Source organism: Scylla paramamosain, chromosome 28 (genome assembly GCF_035594125.1).
Source record: "Scylla paramamosain isolate STU-SP2022 chromosome 28, ASM3559412v1, whole genome shotgun sequence".
Lineage (NCBI taxonomy): Eukaryota > Metazoa > Arthropoda > Malacostraca > Decapoda > Portunidae > Scylla > Scylla paramamosain.
Genome location: NC_087178.1, coordinates 4670001 through 4692371, shown reverse-complemented (window position 1 = coordinate 4692371; position 22371 = coordinate 4670001). Strand labels below are relative to the sequence as shown.

The 22371-nt window shown below is 42.6% G+C and overlaps 1 protein-coding gene across 7 annotated transcripts in view; it reads left to right on the top strand.

The window, feature by feature from the left end:
• The window catches only part of LOC135114746 (transcriptional activator protein Pur-beta-like), a 113958-nt gene that overhangs the window by 7883 nt on the left and 83704 nt on the right, over positions 1 to 22371 (top strand). The window lies entirely within an intron of this gene.

Genomic DNA, 22371 nt, shown 5'->3' with positions numbered 1-22371 from the left:
ACCTCTGTACATCTGATACATAGAATACAAACATACCGCACCTGTAATCCACATGTATAAATTTGTCTAATCTTTGAAAGCTCCATAATGACTCTGCCCTTAACCCTTGTAACCAAAACACCACGTATATAGGTAGTTGAATACAAATACACGAATACAGGTAGTGGAATGCAAACCTGTACACTAGTAATACATCAAATAACATCTGGTGTAGTGGGAGAGGAGGTGACGGCCTATACGCTGCCTATACAGTAATACACTAGGTAAGAACATAACATAAGAAATAAGGGAAGCTGCAAGAAGCGATCAGGCTTACACGTGGCAGTCCCTGTATGAAATATACCTACCTATTTCGATCTATTATCCCCATCCATAAACCTGTCCAATCTTCTCTTATAGGTCTCAAATGTCCTAGCACTAACAACATGATTACCGTAACCCTATACAATAAACAATAGGGGGAATGGAAACTTTCACTACAGCCGGTAATATTTAAGGTCTAGATCGGCCTGTCGTCTGTACGTTGCCTGTACACTTTCTTTGACGAACTCTTTCAAAGGGGAGGTTTCAAGACGCTTGTTCTTTGAATTTTGACGACCGCTTTTAACTGGGGAAGGTTACCTCAGTGGGCCTTTTTATTATTATTTTTTTTTTATTGTTTTGTTGCCCTTGGCCGGTGTCTCTTACATAAAAAGAAAAAAATAAATATAATAGGTAATGGAATCTTATCTCGTACATGTAAACAATAGAGGAAATGAAAAGTTACACAGCAGGAAACGATATAGGCTGTAAGATGAAGCACAGGCCTATATACTTCAACAATACAGTCCAAACAATAGACAAATGGAAACCTTCACAAGCCACGGTATTTAAGTTTCACGTCAAGAACCAGATCCTCTTTACTTCATCACATTAACCCTTTCACCCCTTATGCAAAGATCCACATCATTAAAAGTATCCTATAAACTACAAACACAAGTAAGGCAAACACACTAAAAGATAAGATTTTACGGTATACAGCCAGTGGAATCTGTAGTGTAGAAGAAATGAAACGTCCCGGCGTGGTTTGGCATTAAGGAACCATGTGTCAGCAATGAAAGAGTTGAATAATATTGAATTCTTATCTCTTACCCTTGAGATCCGGATGGCCACGGTATTTAAGTTTCACGTCAAGAACCAGATCCTTTCACTCCTTATGCAGAGATCCACACCATTAAAAGTACTCTATAAACTACAAACACAAGAAAGGCAAACACACTAAAAGATGAGATTCTCCGATACGCAGCCAATAGAATCTTCAGTGACGGATGTAGAAGAAATTAAACGTCCCGGCTTGGTTTGACATTAAGGAATCGTGTGTCATCAATGAAAGGGTTGAATAATATTGAATCCTTTACCCTTGAGATCCGGATGGCTTCTTGGAACTTATCTGATTAAGTCTATTGTATCTCGTAACAGTACATAGAGACCCATACAGTTAGAAATTCACTAGACAACACGTAGCTCATAGATTTGAAGACAGGAATCGCGAAACTTTGTAAAATCTTGTAATATTTGTCCAACAGTACACAAGACACCTACCGTATTCACAGGGTTGATACTCAAAGGGTAACACTGCGGCCGAGGGGAAAAAAGGAGAAAGGCTTGCGTAGAGGAGAGATGAGGTGGTGGGCAGGGTAATGTGAGGGGAAGGGAGATAAGCTATGTTTGCTGTTCTTCTAGTTAGCGTGGTAAAAAGAGGAATGAGAGGAAAAGGAGAAAATCTTAGAGGAGAGATGAGTGGGTGGATAGCGAAGGGATATGTGAGGGAAAGGCAGGTGAGTTTCCGCTTCTGCTGTTTCCTCACATAGGAGGGGGAAATGAAGACAACAAGGGGAAAAAGAAAGATGTATTTCTGCTGCTGCTGCTTGTGCTGTTTCCTTAGATACTACACGGGGAAGAAAAAAAGGAGGGAAAGAGGAGGAAGACTTGCTCGGAGGGGGAGAAATGATAGGGAAGGGGGTAAGTCTGCCTTTGGTCTTCTTCAGTATTTAGTGTTCATTTAGATACTACCAAGGGGAAAAATATGAGAAGAAAGGCTGGACGGAATAGACAGAGAAAGGGGATGTGAGGGGAAGTGAGGGAAGTCTGTTTCTGCTTCTGTTTCTGCTGTTTGGTGTTCCTTTTGACAGTAACAAGGGGAAACATTGGCAAGGGGAAAAGGAAGGCTGGCTTAGAGGAGAGAGGTGGACGGACAGGGAGGGGAAGCGAGGGGAAGTGAGATACGTCTTTGCTTCTTCTTTGGTGTTGCTTTACATGGGGGAAAATGGGAGATGGGAGAAGGAAGCTTTGCCCCTATGGTGGATAAGGAGCCCAAGTGAGTGGTTAAGTAAATCTGTTTCTACTTCTGCCTCGCCTTCTGCTGGTATTTGGTGTCCGTCAGATAGTAGCAGTACTCGAGGTGGCCCGCTGAGAGATAAGACATGGCCGATAAGAGAGAGATAAGGAAATAATTTGGGAGGATGTGTTAACCGCCTACCTCCTCTCTCTCTCTCTCTCTCTCTCTCTCTCTCTCTCTCTCTCTCTCTCTCTCTCTCTCTCTCTCTCTCTCTCTCTCTCTCTCTCTCTCTCTCTCTCGTATTTGCAGTCAAGATCGTAATGATAAGACGGGTTGGGTCACGTGAACCTATGGGATGGGAGGCAAGGGGTGATAGGAGGCAGATATGGAGGAGGCTGGGTCACTATAGGGGTCACTATAGGGGTCCTCAGGTGTAGGGGAGGTAGATTCCAGGTGAGCTTTGTAGGTGTGGAAGGTGTGGAGAAGTGGAGGTGGTTGGTGTGGAAGAGATGGAAGGAAAGAAATTTAGAATGGATTGTGAAAGGATGTGTTAAATGTTTGTAGTGATGGTGGTGGTGGTGGTAGTAGTAGTAGTAGTAGTAGTAGTAGTAGTAGTAGTAGTAGTAGTAGTAGTAGTAATGGTCTTTAATTTCTCAACCTTTATTTTAATCTTTCTGCATCAATTTTTTCTCTATTTTAAATTTTGTGTGCATTTTCTCGTGCATTTACAATTAACTGGTAAAATTACGAATTATACAAACTATAGAACTACTAGGTGAGGTACGAGAGAGAGAGAGAGAGAGAGAGAGAGAGAGAGAGAGAGAGAGAGAGAGAGAGAGAGAGAGAGAGAGAGAGACTAGGAATGGGAGAGACAAACTTCCTAGGAACTTCTTAGGCGGAACGTGATCTAGTGAGAGGCGTAGCTTAGCTTAGAGAGAGTAACAGATTAGAGAGAGTAAATTACATCAAGGAAAGTAACAAGGGAGAGTAAATTACACCAAGAAAAGTAACAAGCCAGAAGAGTAACTGAGGCAAGAGAGCAAGGTATCAAAAGTAACTTACGCTAGGGAGAGTAACAGTCCAGGGAGATTAGGAAGCTAGGAAGAGAAACAGTCCAGGGAGATTAGGAAGCTAGGAAGAGTAACAGTCCAGGGAGATTAGGAAGCTAGGAAGAGTAACAGTCCAGGGAGATTAGGAAGCTAGGAAGAGAAACAGTCCAGGGAGATTAGTAAGCTAGGAAGAGTAACAGTCCAGGGAGATTAGGAAGCTAGGAAGAGTAACAGTCCAGGGAGATTAGGAAGCTAGGAAGAGAAACAGTCCAGGGAGATTAGGAAGCTAGGAAGAGAAACAGTCCAGGGAGATTAGGAAGCTAGGAAGAGTAACAGTCCAGGGAGATTAGGAAGCTAGGAAGAGCAACTTAAGCTAGGGAGAATAACAAGCTGGGCAAAGTAGCAGGTTAGGGAGAGTAACAGGCTAGGAAGAGTAATTTTACTATCTTCGTTATCTACACGCTGATAACACAAACTAACCGTCGAGATAATAGTGTGTGTGTGTGTGTGTGTGTGTGTGTGTGTGTGTGTGTGTGTGTGTGTGTGTGTGTGTGTGAAGGTAGCGCACGTATGATTCCTGCCGGGTGACCGTGAGTGAGTAGTGCCAATACCTGACTCACCGACAGTACCCGACAGTAGCTCCCCGCTTATCACTATCCGAGAGAGTAGAATTAATTGATGTTACATGACTGAGGACACCCGACCAACCATACCCAACCAGTAATACCCACCCGGCTATACCCGACCAGCAATATGTGATCAAAATACCCGCCCACTGATACCCAATCCACCATACCCTCCACACAACATCCACTTAACCATATCCACCCATCCGTACCCACCCAACTTCAGCACTTAACACCAGCACCAGCCCAAGCTCCTCTTAGCACTCCCGGATACAGCACACCTGCTTAGCACGGCACAGAGGGACAGGTAGGCCACAGGTGAGGAGGCGGGTGGCGGGCGGTGCAGGGGAGAGTGACAGAGAGCGGCTGGGTGCAGGGCAGAGGAAGATCGTAAAAATAGTGGGATCTCGTATCATATATTTTCTTTACATTTTCCTTGCTTTAATTTTCAGTTTTATGTGTAGAATATTTATTTTTTTTTGTAGGGTATTTATTCACTTGTGTGTTTAGTTTTTGTGAGAGACGCAGGCAACAAAATGGCGGAAGAAAAGGCTCTCTGAAGGTGCCAGTCCCCATAAAGAAGTCAAGAGGATTATCCAAAATTGTGAGGGAAAGTGCCTTGAAACCTCCCTCTGTAGGATACGTGTAGGATACCAATAGGATACTTTAATGCGAGGTAGGATGGGTGATAGGCGGATTCTAGGATGCCCTAAGCCTTGATAGATGAAAAGTAACCGTATCCGTTATTCATTATAGCTTTTATGTAGTGTGTAAACTTTTCATTGAAGGACACGAATAGGATACGTTAGTGAGAGGTAGGATGAAGGATAAGCGGATTCTAGGATGCCCTAAGTCCAGATAGATGAAATATAACAATTCTTTATCCTTTAGTTCATGTAGTGTTGGTTTCTTTATTAGGATATGTGCAGGATAGGAATAGGATATGATGAGAGGGTTTTGGGATGCCTTAAGCCCTGATAGATGAAGAGTAACCCTACTTTATCCATTAGGACTTTTCATTGCAGTGTAGAAACTATTGAAGGATACGTGTAGGATACGGATAGGATATGAAGGATAGGCGTACTGTGGGATCCGATAAATTATATGTATCCGTTTCTTTTATCCTTGTGTGGAAATCCCTTTATTGAGACAGCGGAAGGATACGAATAGTTAAGAAATGGGTCATAGATGGTATATTTGCGTTGGAAGGGAATTAGGGCGCGTCATAGGATGGTGGCAGGATGCAGGACGCCCTTGGAATACGGATAGGATGCAGCGATAAAGGATAATGATTGTAAAAATAGTATATCCTTGTATTGTTACTTCTTTGTGTTAATTCTTTCCGTCTGTGCATCCTGCTTATTGGTTCTCTCTCTCTCTCTCTCTCTCTCTATGTTAAAATATCTGATCTTTCCTGTATAACTTCAAAAAACTCACTCAGGATTGTTACAGATCAAGAAAATATCCTTTATTACGCATTTCAAATTTTCTTTACTTATTAGCGATGGATGGAAGTGTAATTGAATGATAGAGTTTGCTTGCCTCGTTAGTTTGTTGTCCAGCGCCTCTTCATCTCATGAATTTGGTCACTGAAATATCACTAATTACTGGAATATTCTTGGTTTTTATTGAGTATACTTCTAAAAGATGGTGGTTTAGGTAGTAATTGTCACTGTGTGTGTGTGTGTGTGTGTGTGTGTGTGTCAGTGAAGTGTTTTCATGCATTGGCACAAGAGGCACTAATCAGCAGCGGCGTGGAGTGCCTTTGTTGCACACACACACACACACACACACACACACACACACACACACACACACACATGTTCTCACCGCCCCCCTTGTATTTTCCACCATCCCCTTCCCCCTCCTTCCCCCTACCTCACCCTCCATAGAAGCCGCGCACACCTGTTAATAAGAGGCCTCAGTTTCCTATACCAACCTATGGTGTGGTGTGGGGAGGCGATGGGGAGGAGGGGGGGTCTAAATGGGGATGGTCCTTCTATCCCTGCTATTATGAGACCTTGATACGACCAGACACCTGTGGGAGTTAGTAGCGTAGTAACTATTATTAGTGGTAGTAGTAGTAGTAGTAGTAGTAGTAGTAGTAGTAGTAGTAGAAGCTTGGTATTATCTGTAACGACTGTGGAGATATGAATTGTAGTAGTGGTAGTAGTAGTAGTAGTAGTAGTAGTAGTAATAGTACTTTCCTTTTTTCATAATTTCTCCTGCAAACTATTCTGTAACATTACCGATTGCCCTGGACTTTTGCGTCACCCTGTACTAGCCTGAACTCACGTCAGACCACCACCACCACCACCACCACCAGTTAGTACACACGGTTGGGAAAGGCTTAAAATACTCAAAATTTCAAACCCTTATCTCCCTTTATCAGTTGAGGCCGGGGAGGGACGCGCCGGTGAGGAAGGAAGGAGAGGTGAACGTGGTGAACTTGGTAACACTTGCTTGCTACTCTGAAAAACAACAACAATCTCGACTTGCTAGTGTGAAATAACGGTCTTGGTGGTGGTGGTTGTGGTGATGCGGGATTGTGATGTGTGTGGATGGGTGGATGGATGGATGGATGGATTGGTGGCTATGAGTGATTTGTGATTAGGTTATTGTTTGTTTTTTAAAATGATTTTTGGTGAACTTTTCTTTTCTTCTTTCTTTCTGTTCGTCTTTCTCTTTTTTTTTTTATTTATTGATTGATGCAGAAATAAAATGTCATGCGGTACTTTTTCTACTACTACTACTACTACAACTACTACTACTACTACTACTACTACTACTACTACTACTACTACTACTACTACTTCTACCAGCACTGTATCGTAAATTCACTGATATTTGGACTTCGTATATTTTATCTTGCATTGACTGACGTGTGAAAGGTCAAAGCTGTATTATTCATTCACTCATTCGTTCATTCATACATGCATTCCCGGTCACATGGCGGCTGGCGGGCGACGAATGTGTGTGTGTGTGTGTGTGTGTGTGTGTAAGGAAACGTTATGCTTGTGCTATCTTATCAGTCACTGGTTTCTCTCTCTCTCTCTCTCTCTCTCTCTCTCTCTCTCTCTCTCTCTCTCTCTCTCTCTCTCTCTCTCTCTCTCTCTCTCTCTCTCTCTCTCTCTCTCTCTCTCTCTCTCTGCATATATCTGTTTATTCTGTTTAACTGTCATGTTATTTTAATGTCATGCTGTTCTTATTCTAATGTTGAGAAAGAATGACCTTAGTAATTAGATGGTTAAGAATTACCGCCTGACTTCCACAGCGGGCGCCATTTGGTGGGAGAAGTAGCGGGTAACAATGCAATCGTGTGTAAAGTTTACGGGACGTTTTGCTCCAACAAGATACAGGAGAGAGGTTGATAAGATGGTGTGTTATACAGGGTGGTTCAGGAAGCTAATGACAGGGTCGTAGGTGGATCATAACAGCATAAAGGTTAACTGCCAAATTATATTACAGGGCTGTTACGAAAGATAGACCCTGATTTTTGTAGTAGCGGTCTCTTTGGCAACCCCGAACTGGCTCTGAATTAAAATGTTATTACAAAGGCGTCGGTCATTTCAAACTGTTTCCCTCGTTTATCTCATTTATTTATTTATTTTTTTTTTTTCATCTTTTAATTGTTGAAGACATTGTGAGTCATATTCAGTACGTGATTGCAGAGATACCAATTACAAATCAGGCCTACCTGTTTTCCGCACCACCCTGTACATTGGCAGGTAGGTAGTTAGGATATTAAGTCTAATTGGGCTGTTAGGTAGTGGTTATTAGTGTTACTATTGTATTCTCTGCCCTTTTGTTGTTGTTTACCTCGTCTTCATTAGTATCTTGAGACACCCTGTACATTGCGTTACATAGTGGTAGTTTAATTAGGCAGGCTTACTTTAATTGGGTTGTTAAAGGTCATTAGTGTTATTTTGATATTTTTTTCATTCATTTGCTGTTCTTAATTGTCTTATTCATTAGGTGTAATGCATATCGTGTCATTTCTCTCTCTCTCTCTCTCTCTCTCTCTCTCTCTCTCTCTCTCTCTCTCTCTCTCTCTCTCTCTCTCTCTCTCTCTCTCTCTCTCTCGTTATTTACTCTCTGCGTGTTAGATTAAAATGATGAACAAGAGATTAAAGTGACGAAGAGGCAGGCGAGGTCTCGTGACTCTCTCTCTCTCTCTCTCTCTCTCTCTCTCTCTCTCTCTCTCTCTCTCTCTCTCTCTCTCTCTCTCTCTCTCTCTCTCTTAATCATGATGCAGGTGCGAGACTGGTGGCCTTACTTCGATGCGGTAGTAGTAGTAGTAGTAGTAGTAATAATAATAGTAGTAGTAGTAGTAGTAGTAGTAGTAGTAGTAGTAGTAGTAGTAGTAGTAGTAGCAGCTTAGGTTAATAGTAATAGTGGTGGTTGTAGTAGTAGTAGTAGTAGTAATAGTAGTAGTAGTAGTAGTAGTAATAGTAGTAGTAGTAGTAGGATTAGGTTAGGCAAGTAGTCATAGATAAGGTTTGGTAGTAGTAGTAGTAGTAGTAGTAGTAGTAGTAGTAGTAGAATAGATATGCCAAAAATGCCAATAGGATTTAAAAGACATGTGGTGTAGTAGTAGTAGTAGTAGTAGTAGTAGTAGGAGTAGGAGGAGGAGAAGGAGGAGGAGGTTAGGATGTCACAGCTGCCACGTTTTCTTCCGATGCGCCTCACGTTAGAAACAGGACACGTAATAACATAGAAGAGTGTTTATGTCCTCTCCCTTCCTCTCCCTTCGTCACCCTCCTCTCCCTTCCTCTCCCTTCGTCACCCTCTCTCTCTCTCTCTCTCTCTCTCTCTCTCTCTCTCTCTCTCTCTCTCTCTCTCTCTCTCTCTCTCTCTCTCTCTCTCTCTCTCTCTCTCTACACCTCGGGAATCACGTAGCACTGACACGTTGCCGCCTCCTCCTCCTCCTCCTCCTCCTCCTCCTCCTCCTCCTCCTCCTCCTCCTCCTCCTCCTCCTCCTCCTCCTCCTCCTCCTCCTCCTCCTCTTTTTCAACAGTAGCACGTGATTTCCTCTCTCTCTCTCTCTCTCTCTCTCTCTCTCTCTCTCTCTCTCTCTCTCTCTCTCTCTCTCTCTCTCTCTCTCTCTCTCTCTCTCTCTCTCTCTCTCTCTCTCTCATTGCCTCCATGAAAAATGTATTACTACTTTGGTCTCCTCTCTCTCCCTTCTGTCTCCCCCTCTCCTCCTCTTCTCTCTTCTCCCTTCCTCTCCTTTCCTCTCAGTGCCCTTCAACACATCCTGACTGGGGCAGTCCAAGAGGGCTGGGTAGTGTGTGTGTGTGTGTGTGTGTGTGTGAGTGAAAGGGTTTAGTTTTGTGTATTTCTTTCTGTTCCTTTCATTTATTGTGATGATAATGTAAGAGGAGGAGGAGGAGGAGGAGGAGGAGGAGGAGGAGGAATGCATGTTATACTATGTATGGTACTGTATGTGTGTGTGTGTGTGTGTGTGTGTGTGTGTGTGTGTGTGTGTGTGTGTGTGTGTGTGTGTGTGTTTGTGCGTGCGTGTGCGTGCTTGGGACGGCTGTATGATATTTTAAGTGAAGTGTAGGCGGTGTGTGTGTGTGTGTGTGTGTGTGTGTGTGTGTGTGTGTGTGTGTGTGTGTGTGAAGCAAAAACGACTATCAGCACTTCCTCTCCTGAAGGCGCTGCTGGGGGTGAGAGGAGCGCTGTGGGAGAGTACCCTGGGAGAGTCTACATACCTACATACCCACAGGGGAGAGGGGAAGTGAGAGGAAGTGATGGGGAGTGAGGGGAACATGAGAGGCCAGCGAAGGGGGCGCAGACGAAGGACTACTGATGGGGTTGCTAGGCTGAGGGTGAGAGGGGATAGAGGGTGGAGGGAGAGGGGATACAGGGGGGTCTGGCAGGGGTAGGAGACCGGGGGTAATAAACAGGGTATTGGCCCCTCCGTGACACTCACCTGGGGGGATGGGGAGAGAGGGAGAGGAGTGGGGAGAGGGGAGGAGAGGAGAGGGGAGAGGGGAGGAGCAGGCGGTGGCTTAAAATACCTTCGCTGAGAGAGAGAGAGAGAGAGAGAGAGAGAGAGAGAGAGAGAGAGAGAGAGAGAGAGAGAGAGAGAGAGAGAGAGAGGTGCCTACTCGCATACATACATACATACATACATTATTAATATTGTTGCTTGGGAAAAAAAAATCTTTCTTTTCATTATTAATTGTCAAGTCGAAGAGGAGGAGGAAGAGGAAGAGGAAGAGGAAGAGGAGGAAGGAGAGGTGGTAACTACTTCTCATCTATATCGTCTTCTTTTATTATCTTCCTTATTGCAATTTCTCCTTATTTTTCTTCCTTTCTTGTTTTTTCTCTCCCCTCTTTCTTCTCCTCTCTTTCCCCTTTCTGTTTCTCCTACATTCTCTCCTTCCCTCATCCTTTACTTTCTTGTTTCTCTCACTCACTCTTTCTTTCCTCTCCTCCTTTTTCACCCGTCTTTCCGATTGCAGTCTTTTCTCTCCCTCCTCCACCCCTACCTCTCCCTCTCTCTTTCTCTCCTCCATCCCTCCCTCTCCCTCTCTCTTTCTCTCCTCCATCAGAATCCCTCCCGTCACCGAAGTCCATTTCTCTTCCTCTCTTGTTCCGTGAGAGAGAGAGAGAGAGAGAGAGAGAGAGAGAGAGAGAGAGAGAGAGAGAGAGAGAGAGAGAGAGAGAGAGAGAGAGACCAAGGAAGAGGGAGAAGAGATAAAACGTGGATAAAAAAAATAAAGAGAAACGAAAGGATGTTTGCGAAAAGAAAATTATGTTAAAGAAGGGAGAGAGAGAGAGAGAGAGGAGAGGGAGAGCGAACAAGGAAGAAGAAAGAAGAGGAGGAGGAGGAGGAGGAGGAGGAGGAGGAGGAGGAGACGTGGGAACAGATACCCATGATTGATGATAACGGACGGAGAGAGAGAGAGAGAGAGAGAGAGAGAGAGAGAGAGAGAGAGAGAGAGAGAGAGAGAGAGAGAGAGAGGCGGGGGGGGGGAACTCCAACCACCACCACCACAACCCTTCGTTACCGCTAATCTACCGCCATCCACCCCTCCTTCATCTCCACCAATCAAATGAAATCTTTCTACCCACCACCGCCACCACCACTACTACCACCACTACTACTACTACTACTACTACTACTACTACTACTACTACTACTACTACTACCCTTCCTTCTTTCTTTCTTACCACCCTCCCTTTCCTTCCACCCTCCCTTTCTTCCCTCCCTTCATTCTCCTCCTCCTCCTCCTCCTCCTCCTCCTCCTCCTCCTCCTCCTCCTCCTCCTCCTCCTCCTCCTCCTCCTCTTTGATTATACACATAATACATGAGGCCTATAGTGTTCCCTTCTCCTCCTCTTCCTCCTCCTCCTCCTCCTCCTCCTCCTTCTCCTCCTCCTCCTCCTCCTCCTCCTCCTCCTCCTCCTCCTCTAGAAACAACCCTACAGCAGGACCCTCTTCACTTGAGAGAGAGAGAGAGAGAGAGAGAGAGAGAGAGAGAGAGAGAGAGAGAGAGAGAGAGATTATTGACATCTGCTTAGCGGAGGAAAATGGCCACTGGCTCCGTAGGAAAGAGGGAGAGGAGGAGGAAGAAGAGGAGGGGAAGAGAGGAAACACAAAGGGAAGAGGGAGAGATGGAGGAGAACTGAGGAAGGGAAGAAGAAAGGGGAGGAAGATGAAGAAAGAAATTAAAGCTAGGGGGAGAAGAGAAGGGGAGGAGTCTCTCTCTCTCTCTCTCTCTCTCTCTCTCTCTCTCTCTCTCTCTCTCTCTCTCTCTCTCTCTCTCTCTCTCTCTCTCTCATCTTCCCTGCAATGATTTATCTCCCGTCCCTCATTTCAAAGTCTTTTCTGGATGTATCATTATTTTGGGTCACCTTTTCTCTCCTCCTCCTCCTCCTCCTCCTCCTCCTCCTCCTCCTCCTCCTCCTCCTCCTTTGTACCTAGAAAGATTCATGTGTTTCTAAGAATATAAACACACAACCCTTTACTACTACTACTACTACTACTACTACTACTACTACTACTACTACTACTACTACTACTACAATTCATACTGTTTTAGATTCCGGATTTTTTTTTCTTCCATTTTTTTCCATTTTTTTTTTTTATCGTGACCACTGCCATGTTGAATATTCGATGTGTTTTCTTACCTGGGCGTGGAAAGGTGTACAGGTGTGTTAAGGTGAAGGTGAGGTTAAAGGGAGGTACAGGTAAGGGGTGTGGAATTTTTCTAGGTAAGGTGGTTAGTGTAGTGGTAGTGTGGTGTGGTGGTGGACTTGGTGTGGTAGTGTGGAAAAAAAAGTGTTGTCGATTTGGGACATTGGGATAAATTAGGTTAGGTTAGGTTAGGTGCGGTTAAGTTGAGTGTTGTTTGATTAGGGTAGGTATTGCCAGGTCAGGTTTAGTTAAGGTGGGTCTAGTTTGGTTAGAGTGGGTAGATACTCATATTGTAAGGAAAAATTAGGTTGGGATAGGGGTAGGACAAGTTGGGTTTAGTTAGGTTAGGTTAGGCCAAGTTTGATAAGTGAGGTAAGGTACGGTATGTTTGAGTAGGTTAATTAAGGTAAAGTTTAGTTGGGTTAGGTTAGGTTAAGCTAGGTTAGGTTAGGTTAGGTTAGGGTAGGCCAAGTTTGATAAGTGAGGTAAGGTACGGTATGTTAGAGTAGATTAATTAAGGTGAAGTTTGGTTTGGTTAGGGTAGGTTAAGTTACATGGCTTGGTTGAGTTAGGAAGTTAGTATTATGTTAGCGTAAGTTAATTTAAGATAGGTTGAGTTAGAATAAGTTAAAATTAGGTTAGGTTAGATATGTCTAGGTAGGCTCAAGTTAGGTAAGGTATGTTTTAGGTAGGTTAGGTTAAGTCATGTGGGATTGAGCTAGGTAAGTCAAGTAAAATTAGGTTAAGTCAAGCGAAGATTAGGTGAGATTAGGTAAAGCAGGTAGGTTAGGTTAGGTTAGTCGAAATAAGATACGATAGATAGGTAGGTAGGTTGAATGAAGGCCAAGTTAGTTTAGGTCGTGTGGGGTTGGGCTAGGTAAAGTCGAGCAACGTTAGGATAGGTCTGGCGAGGTTGGGTTAGGTCAGGTCAGAAGCGGAGCAGGCCAGACTTCGTGCTCATTGATGTAAAGGTGAAAGTGCTGTCGTGATGGCGTATTGGTTCACTTCATTGTAGGTCACAGTATAGGTCACAGCAGGTCACGATGTAGGCGGCAGTAGGTAAAGCAAGTATTGTTTTCTGGTTTTCCTCTCTACTCGCTTCATACTCGCTCAGCAAAATTATTCAAAAGGTCACGGTAAAGGAGTTTTGTTTCCCATTAGTGTTGGAGTATCATTGCCAAAACTACCACTAGAATTATAACGACTTGAAAACCACAACAACTTGCATTTTTATTTTGTTTAGAGTATTGCATGACTCATTAGAATCATGAAAACACTCTTGAAAAACCACAGTAACGTGCATTTAATTCTGTCAAGCATTGGGTAACTCATTAGAATCATGAAAACACTCTTGAAAACCACAGTAACTTGCATTTGAGTCTGTTTAAAGTACTGAACAGTTATTAGAAAAAAAAACACATACTTAGAACATTAATTTCCATCTAAGCCTGTTGAAACTATTAAACAAACATTACTTAAATCATGAAAATACTCTTGAAAACCACACAGTAACTTGCATTTCAGCCTGTTCAAAGTATTGGATATAGGAGGAGGAAACGAGAGAGAGAGAGAGAGAGAGAGAGAGAGAGAGAGAGAGAGAGAGAGAGAGAGAGAGAGAGAGAGAGATTATCATTTTATTTATAGAATGCTCTGAATCGCATTTTTCATCTGCTTTCTTCCTCTTTCTTGGGAGTGGCGTGCGTTCTGCTTTGACATTCAATATATTAAGTGCTTTGATAATGAGAGAGAGAGAGAGAGAGAGAGAGAGAGAGAGAGAGAGAGAGAGAGAGAGAGAGAGAGAGAGAGAGAGAGAGAGAGAGAATCTTTACTTTGAATCTCGTTTTTTTCATTTACTATCATCCTCTTCCTTTTTGTTTCAGGATTTACTAAGTACGTTCACAGTTGTCAAAAATATGCACAAGTTTAATCAAATTTGAACCTTTTGAGTTATTTTTATAAGGCTTTTAATAGAAATACAACACCAATATACACGAATGCAACACTGTACAACACGTTTTTAAATAAGACAACACAGGAGATCAACGGAAACACCTCGACATTAATAGACTCACACGTGGCAGTCACCTGTATAATACTTACCTGTATATCTGCTACCCTCATACGTAAATCGGACTCTTAACGGGGATTGGAGAATTACTCAAATATACAAAGGGCGACTTACACGTGATAGTCCTTTGTATAATACCTGTGTGTGCTTAACCTTACAATTCATTTTACTAACGAGAACATGAAAACTTGTGGCAACTTTACGAAGCCAAGGACGAGACAAGGAAAGGAGGAGGATGAATGAGAGGAAACGAAGACGAAAAAGCCACGAAGGAAAGGGAATATAGAGAAATAAGCAAGGCGGCGATAGACGAAAGAAGGAAAGACGGGTAAATGAGGGACTAAGAAAACAAATCACGGAGGAAAAAGGAATAAAAAAAAATAATAATAAGCAAGGGGGCCTACACGTGGAAGTCTCTGTATATTACTCAACCTGTACATCACACGCTACCCTTATCATGAATCAATTTACTGAGAGGAATACAAAAATCACTAATATACGCAGGGCGGCCTACACGTGGCAGTCACTGTATAATAACTATATATTAGAACATTAATTAACCCTTTCACTGTAATATGCAGGAATTCACGGCATTAGGAACAATGTATGCAGTCTTAAGCATCTACAAGAGAGAGAATGGCATAGAAAAGAATATATTTTGCAATGTCTGGTCGGTACAGTGTTTGGAGTGGGGCAAGGATGTCTCAGAGTAATCAAGGAAACATGACAAATACTAGTGAAAGGGTTAACAGGAATATGACAGATAGATTAAGCTATATAAAAAGTACACCTTTATACGCAGGGCAGCGACACGGCAGCTGGGGGAGGCGGAAGAGACAGCAGCGTGGCGCCCTCTTTACGCAGCTGCTAACTCCTCCGCCATGTGGTTCTTGTTTTATTATCGTATTGGCGGCAGTTCCCAGGATGCCATAGGGGGAGGTGGTGTGGGGGCCTGGTTAGGGGAGAGGAGGGGGAGGGGGATGGGGTTGACAAGTGTGTTTTTCCACATTCTTGCGTTTTGTTGAGGTTTGGATGTTTAGGTGTTGTTGTTGTTGTTGTTGTTGTTGTTGTTGTTGTTGTTGTTGTTGTTCATTATTTCGTGTTATTATTATCTCATCATTATTATCGGTTCTCATCATCTTCGCCAGTCACTATTTTTATATTTCTTTGTATATATTGTTTTTATCAAGGTATGTTCTTGCCATTGGTGTTCTTGTTCTTGTTATTCATCATTGTCTCGAGCCGTTGCTATCATCTCTCATCTTTTTCAGTCATCGCCATCTTTATTACTAGTTCTCTTTTCATAGTTATTGTCTCGCATTAATTTTTGTTTATATTTCATCATTATCTCGTGTTGTCATTATTATCATCCACTATCACTCATCACTATCTGTTACATGCCTTTCTATGACTATTGCCTTCATCACGTTGTCATTACTATTATCATCCTAGTAGTAGTAGTAGTAGTAGTAGTAGTAGTAGTAGTAGTAGTAGTAGTAGTAGTAGGAACAACAACAATAACACAACACCTGAGCCTCACATTTACCTGTCCATTCAAGTGTTACATTCATTCAGACACCACTACCAGTACCTGTGCGTGGCCAGGTAATCACGCAACATCGGTACAAGCCGCCCACCGTGCCTGCCGTGATGCCTACCTGCCCACCTGTGATTGAGGGGAATGCACCTGACCAGGCCCTTACCTGTCCCATCACGCTTCTTGACACTTTGCTTCTTCTCATTCTTCTTTTCTTCTTTTTCCTCGTCGTCGTCGTTGTTGTTGTTGTTGTTGTTGTTGTTGTTGTTGTTGTTGTTATTTTTTATTTTGTCCTTGTTCTTCTTGTTCTTTCTTTATTTTAATGTCTCTACTGCGTTTATTTTGTTTGTTTTGATAAGTTATGCAGTTTTCATTTTTTATTTTATTGTTATTTTATATACAAGGCAGACTGAGTAAGGAAAAAAAATATATAAGAAAAAGTAAAAAAAAAGCCCGCTGACAAAAACAAGGAAAAAAATTGCGACTGAAAGAAGAAAACGAAAAAAAAAAAAAAAATCACAAGCGTAATGTTTGTGTAGTTATTAGTGTCATTATTCCCTATCTTTCCTTAACATAGAGGTACTGTAATGCTTTACCTGTGTACTTCTCCCTTTAAGCATGATTCCAATAATTCTCACCTTTCCGGAACGTTGAAAAATCTGAAATGCTTTGTTCTCTGGTGTAGTTTCAAAGGCCACACAGATGATTAGTCAGTCGGTCAGTCAGTCAGTCAGTCAATCAATCAGGTATGTTATTTCCACTCGGGCGATGCTGAATCTCTGTTGCTAAACTATCACTGGGATTATGAAAACACACACAGAAAACTCCTGTTAACCCCTTCACTGCTATTTGACTGTTAACCCCTTCACTGCTATTTGACATGTTTCCTTAATCACAAACTACTCTGAAGCATTTATTATCTTTTCTACAGCCAGCTCTGAACGTAACACTGACCGGCCATTGGGCAATCTACTCTTTTCATCCCCTCCCCCTCTTCTTTCTTGTAGATGCTCGAAAATATTTTATATACTCCCTTTAGTGTTATGAATTGCTCCTTATAACTGAGAAAGAGTTAACTTGCACTACAACGTGATAGACGGAACTTAACGCTGAAACTTTGGCTTGTTATCTAGAAGGGAAAAATACCTACACCGTACAGCGTATTTGGCTTCTTATCTACAAGGAAAAAAGTCGGTTAGGTTATGTGGTTAGGTTAGGTTAGGTTAGGTTATGTGGTTAGGTTAGGTTAGGTTAGGTTATGTGGTTAGGTTAGGTTAGATTTTGTGGTTAGGTTAGGTTAGGTTAGGTTATATAATGTGATTAGGTTAGGTTAGGTTATGTTATGTGGTTAGGTTAGGTTAGATTTTGTCGTTAGGTTAGGTTAGGTTAGATGGTACATAGATAAGAAACCAAAGTAGCACCAATGTATGTCTGTATCTCTTTACCTCGTTTCCTGGCTTGGCAATGTTAACTACCTCGATTTGTAACTCTTTGGCTTCTTACGAGTTTAGTATATTTATGTCTATGCTTTGTGTCTTGTACTTTTTCGTGAGTGAAGGAAGGAAGGAAGGAGAGTGAATGTGTGAGTGAGGAGTGAGGGGAGGCAGGGAGAGGTGATGGGTGACGGTGGAACAAGGTCTGTCTCTCTCTCTGTGTGTGTGTGTGTGTGTGTGTGATGATGGTGGTGGTGGTGGCGAGGATGATAGGGAATGAAGGCTACGCGACCGAGGGGAGGGTAAGGGGTTGACACACACACACACACACACACACACACACACACACACACACACACACACACACACACACACACACACACACACACACACATGAGGTAAAGACGTATTAGTTAAAAAAAAAAAACTCCTTGTGACTAGACTATGTGTGTGTGTGTGTGTGTGTGTGTGTGTGTGTGTGTGTGTGTGTGTGTGTGTGTGTGTGTGTGTGTGTATAGTCAGACGCGCATACGTAGTTTTTTCTCGACTCAATGTATATATTTAGACTGTGTGTGTGTGTGTGTGTGTGTGTGTGTGTGTGTGTGTGTGTGTGTGTGTGTGTGTGTGTGTGTGTGTGTGTGTGAGCAGTACATGTGTGGGAAGTTCATTGACCCCGCGTCGAGAGAGAGAGAGAGAGAGAGAGAGAGAGAGAGAGAGAGAGAGAGAGAGAGAGAGAGAGAGAGAGAGAGAGAGAGAGAGAGAATGGAGATTGAAGAAGAAAGAAGGGTTTAAAAGGCTGTACTCCTCCTCCTCCTCCTCCTCCTCCTCCTCCTCCTCCTCCTCCTCCTCCTCCTCCTCCTCCTCCTCCTCCTCCTCCTCTCTTCCCTCTTCCTCCCACTCCCCGTGGCCTTGACTACGCCGCCTCTAGGCTTACTTCCACCACCTGCCCGACCAGGCCTACCACCACCACCACCACCACTGCCACCACTCCCTTGCCCAGGCCTACCACCACAACCACTACCACAACCACTATTACTTCAGGGCTACCACTATCACCACTACCACTATCATTGTCTTTACTATCCTGCTCCTCCTCCTTCTCCTCCTCACCGCTACCATCCCAACCACTCAGGCCTACCACCATTGCCACCACTACCACTATCACCACCTGCTCATGACTACCACCAGCACCTCCTCCTCCTCCTTCTCCTCCTCCACGTCTTCATGCGTAGATTCACGTCCCTCGCCACTGGTGTAATACGCAGTGTTGGTTTGTAACTCAGTCAGTCAGTCAGTCAGTCAGTCAGTCAGTCAGGTGGTCAGTAGAAGTCATCGTCTGGTAATGCATTGAGTTTATGTAGTAATTTAAGTCAATCAGTATTTCAATCAGTCAGTCGGTCAGTGAGGTAAGGTGGTGAGTCAGTTTAACATCCCAGTCAGTCAGTCAGTCAGTCAGTCAGTCAGTCAGTCAGTCAGTCAGTCAGTTAGTCAGTCATCACAACATTAAATATACAACGTAACGAAAGCAATACGCGAGGAACAGAAACAGCAACAGCAGCAGCAACAACAACAACAACAACAACAACAACAACAACAACAACAACGCCAGACAGACCTTCACACCCAGACAGCCGCCGTGAGTGGTAACAGCACACACACACACACACACACACACACACACACACACACACACAACAAGAAAACCCGTTGTTATATCCAGAGAGAGAGAGAGAGAGAGAGAGAGAGAGAGAGAGAGAGAGAGAGAGAGAGAGAGAGAGAGAGAGAGAATATATACTTACCTTCTATAATTGCAAGCTAATCTCACCCACTTTAAAAACCCTTGCCTATAATATACAGAGCAGTACTTGACTATATGTGTAACTTTCTCTATAGGCAGCGATAGTTTAAAGTGTATGATTAGTGTGTATAACCTTTATTATCACTGTTCTGTGTTATAAGCAAGAATAATAATGTCTTTTTATAATTTAAAGTCGTCTGAATTATCATGTTTATTTGTACGTTCATAATGCCTTGACATATCTCTTGTTTAGGGTCTCAAATTATAAAAAAAAAAAAAATGAAGATTGTTTTCTTTTCTTTTTTTTTTTTACTTTCCCTAGATTTATGTAATAGTTAAACCCTTTCACTGCGACACGAAGCAATTAGCAGCACCTGAAGCAGTGCGTGAAGCCTTTATAAGCACCTACAAGAAAGTTAGCAATGAAAAAGAATACATTTTGTAATATCTTCCCATTTCAAAGATTGGATGTGGCTGTAGAACAAATAGAGATGTCCCAGAGTGATTGGTAATTAGGGAAAGGTGTACCAGGTGGCGCTCAAAGGGTTAAGGCCAGCTTAGGTAAAGAAAAGAATAGCGTGGATGAATGGATAGATAAATAGGTTAATAATAGCATTCTTAAATGGTGAATGGAAGATAAAACAGAATTACTTAATAAAGAAACAGAGGCTAACATTTTAAACGAAGGGTGACATGAATAAATGAAGAAATAGATGGAATAAAGATTAAGATTTCACATGAACTTAATACCACAGGGAACAGAAAGATAATACATAGAGACAAATGATAACAAATAAAGAGGCAGAATAATATAGGTGAATAAAACGAAGGATAACACGAATAAACGAAAAAAAAGAAAGAGAATAATGAACAACAGATAACTAAAAGATAACATAGAGGCAAAAAAACATAAACAGATGAACGAAGAAGAGGCAGAGGATAACATGTAAAGAGACACAAAATAACATAGATAAATAAAATGAAGCATAACACGAATAAAAAAAAATACGTAACAAAAAGAAAATAAATAGAAGCGAAAAGATAAACATAGATAAATGAAACGAAGAATAATAACAATAAACGGAATAAAGATGAAGGTAAGTAAAGAGGAGGTGGAGAAGGCCGCCCAGACAGCACGTGCCGCGCCCCACCCCGCCCACGCCCCTACCTGGCTTACCTGTGTTGATCCCCCCACCCCTCCACCACCCCACACCGATCCCCCATCTGCCCCCCTTCGCCCTCCTTGTTTGGGGTAATGGGCGTATTTCTGTCAGCCTATCCTGTCCTATCCAGTTCTCTCTCTCTCTCTCTCTCTCTCTCTCTCTCTCTCTCTCTCTCTCTCTCTCTCTCTCTCTCTCTCTCTCTCTCTCTCTCGCTTATCCTATCTGTTTGTTTAGGATTTCTTCTTCTTCTTCTTCTTCTTCTTCTTCTTCTTCTTCTTCTTCTTCTTCTTCTTCTTCTTCTTCTTCTTCTTCTTCTTCTTCTTCTTCTTCTTCTTATTATTATTATTATTATTATTATTTTACTACTACTACTACTACTACTACTACTACTACTACTACTACTACTACTACTACTACTAAACTATCACATTTTCCCCACTAGTTTAAATATCCACATTAAGTTATCGACACAATCTTCCACTAAACAAAGAAAAAAAAAACATCCACATACTCGTCCGCTCATCCACATAGATCCACACAGACTTGCCTTCCACATCTCACTGAGTCACACAAAAAAAAAAAATAAATAAATAAAAAAAAATAAATAAATAAAATAAAAATCAAATAAATACTAAAAAATAAATAAAAAATATAAATAAAGAAAGAAATTGAAAGCCCCCATCCACACCCATTAAGTAACCAGTCCACACCCTCAGCCACGCCTCATCCACACCGAAAATGAGTCACATCCACATTACCATGCTGAACTTAACCTCTCCACCCTTCCACATCGGTAACTCTTCCACTTGCACATCTCAATCTAACCCACCCCCTCCATCTCCGCCCCCCCCACACGCACTGGAGGAGGAGGAGGAGGAGGAGGACAGAAGTACGTAGATGATAAAAGAAAATAGTAAAAATCTCTCTCTCTCTCTCTCTCTCTCTCTCTCTCTCTCTCTCTCTCTCTCTCTCTCTCTCTCTCTCTCTCTCTCTCTCTCTCTCTCTCTCTCTCTCTCTCTCTCTCTCTCTACAGGGACTGCCACGTGTAAGGCTGGTGGCTTCTTGCAGCTTCCCTTATTTCTTATGCTCTCTCTCTCTCTCTCTCTCTCTCTCTCTCTCTCTCTCTCTCTCTCTCTCTCTCTCTCTCTCTCTCTCTCTCTCTCTCTCTCTCAACCCCAGAAATCACAAGAGAATGAATACTGAGACAAATTTTTTCCTTATTACTTTCGCTATTTCACATCATTACCACCCTTTTCCCTTTTTTCCCTCCTTCCCTCCTTCACTCATCTCGTCCCACCCTCACACCCTCAGCCTACGCACACTGACGGCCTAAGGGAGGATCAACAGCTTATCAGAATTGAGTGTTTTGTTAGAATTGTAAGCCAGACTCTTAATTTACTAATTGTTGGTGGGAATACAGGATTGTGTGAAGATGATTTTTTTTTTTTTTATTTACCTATTGTGGGTGGAAATCAGGTGTGTTGGTTAATTGTATGCACGTGATGTTATGTAGGCCTTGTTAGTGTTGTTGTTAGTGATAGTGCCATTACGGAGCCTTTAATTAAAGATACATGTATAAATGGATGGTTGGTGGAATTTCTTGGTATGTTTGGTTTCATAAAGGGGTGTCATGTATAGGCCTAGTGGCTTCCTGCAGCTCCTTGTTGATGTGTATGCTGTTTAGGTGTTATATGTTTACTTTAGGATAGGTCTATTAGATCTTGTAGGCTTAGTGTTAATTGGTCTTTTAAATCTTTTTATACGAGACTTTAAATTGTATCTTAGGCCTTTTAAATGCTGTAGGCCTAACGTAACTTATACTACTACTACTACTCCTATGCTGTAATCTTGCGTATATTTAACAGCATTTACATGACGCTGTGCTAACGTGGCTTGTCTGTGTCCCTGTGTTTTGCTGTGTCACTGGTGGCGGCGGCGGCGGCGGCAGCAGTGGTGGTGGTGGTGGTGGTGGTATTGGTAAGGGAGCATCAGGTGAACGAGAGAAAACGGGTGCGGCTTTGCTTGTCTTTTTATGGGTGACTCGTATAAAGGTGGTGCAGAGAGAGAGAGAGAGAGAGAGAGAGAGAGAGAGAGAGAGAGAGAGAGAGAGAGAGAGAGAGAGAGAGAGAGTGTGTCTTTATTATAAATAGAGAAATTATTAAAAGTTGTGCCATGTTTTCATACTCTCTCTCTCTCTCTCTCTCTCTCTCTCTCTCTCTCTCTCTCTCT